Raw genomic sequence first — 1,822 nt, forward strand, 5'->3', positions numbered from 1 at the left:
TCTGTCTGTCTCTCTCTCTCTCTCTCTCTCTCTCTCTCTCTCTCTCTCTCTCTCTCTCTCTCTCTCTCTCTCTCTCTCTCTCTTTCCTACGCTCTCTTCTCTTTCTCATTCTCTCCCTCGTTCACTCACTCACCTCTGTCTTTGTTGTCTGCCAAAAATGTTTTTTTCATTCAGATTACAACGTATGTCGGTGCTTCAGGGAAGATTATTTTCACTCCAAATTCTAATTATTATATTATCTGTTCAAAAGGTTTTGACCTCTTTTCGAGCTTTCTATCAAACAAGAAAGGTGCAAGAAATGTTTGGACATATTTAGCCAACCGCTAGACAAAACCGGGTGTCCCTGTGACGTCATAACAAACGTTGTTACTCTTAGTAGTACAGGTACTGGTACCACCAGAGAGGTTTTAACCAGAGCACATGGCAGTGATGTCACCTGCGTCAGGCCCAGGGGATTTCTTGTTCTCAACGGTATGGCTGGTCCACCCCCATTTACATGAACAATCTGAGCCCCACTTCCCACTTCCTACGGGACTTGTATATTTTAAAAAATCAAACACCGCCCTGTCTCAAAATTTCAGTGCCGTTACAGCTTGCTGCAGATTTTCTCCCATGACCGCCTAGAGGTCTCGTCAAGAGTCTAAAAAATACCTTCACCCGTCTGTTGCTCTGACCTTCAAAGCTCGCAGTGTCCGACAGTGGGCACATGAAGCCCCCGTTCGTTTACGTGCGTGGCGTCACTGCCATGAACTCTGTAGAACTATAATTTCTATAATCTCTTTGGGTACCACATATGCCCCAGACACTTGTCACTACCATCGTGGACCTGGAACAAATTCTGAACGGCTTAACAGCACATCAATCTTTCATTCGTCATATTAGTAGTCTAGTGTCCAGACATGTTTTATGTTAACTGTAAATCGCCGGCAAGCTGTTCAAATTTCCTAGATCCTGAAATCAGCATTTTTCTGGAGAGCGACCTCCCCCCGAAAACCCCCCCCCCCCCAAAAAAAAACAACAACAAAAAACAACAACAACTACAACAAAAAACAACTAATAAAACAACAAAAAACAAACAAAATAAAACAAAATGAAACGAAACAATACAAACAAACAAAAAACAATAAAACTTTCAATCTTTTAACAATTATTTATAGCCACATTATGTATCTTTTCTTACTTTTTTTTCAGCATTTAGAACTTGAATTTTGACAAAATCTCTTTAACACGTGCAGTCGATATCATAGAGATTAAGAAACTGCTTTGAGAAAAATATATCTAGCCTAGATTTTGGGCTTGGCACATCTGAACAGCCGGCCGACGAAGTGTTTTTCGCCCACATGGACACCAATTAAATCAATGGAGAGGTTCAGGCTGCTTCAACTGTGCCAGTCAGGTCCTGGGAGAAACACGATTAAAAAGAAAAAGTGTTCACTCTGGAATCGAACCTACGTCTTGTCTGTGCAGCGCAGAAGAGTAGCTGATTGCACTATAAATGACTGCACAGCCTAGGAGTTTGTGTTTGCTTTATGTTAGAACAAAAACAGACATAAACTAGAAGTAACGAGTTTGGTTTTGTAACATTAAGAACTGGGATCTCTTTGAAGTAATTGGTTGCTGTACGATTGAAAACAAAACAGGCAGAAGTTTCTGGGTTCCCTTTCGTGTCGTTTACAAGTCTCTTTTTGTAACGTTGGAAGTAAAATGTTTCTTTTTGCAACATTTGAAATGAATGGTTTCTTTTTGTAACGTGTGTGTTATGGCGAGGGAAGCTCATATCCAATAAACCAGATAATCCCCCACCCCCACCCTCCCACCCAAG

This window comes from Aplysia californica, unplaced genomic scaffold, assembly GCF_000002075.1.
Source record: "Aplysia californica isolate F4 #8 unplaced genomic scaffold, AplCal3.0 scaffold00064, whole genome shotgun sequence".
NCBI classification, from domain to species: Eukaryota; Metazoa; Mollusca; class Gastropoda; order Aplysiida; family Aplysiidae; genus Aplysia; species Aplysia californica.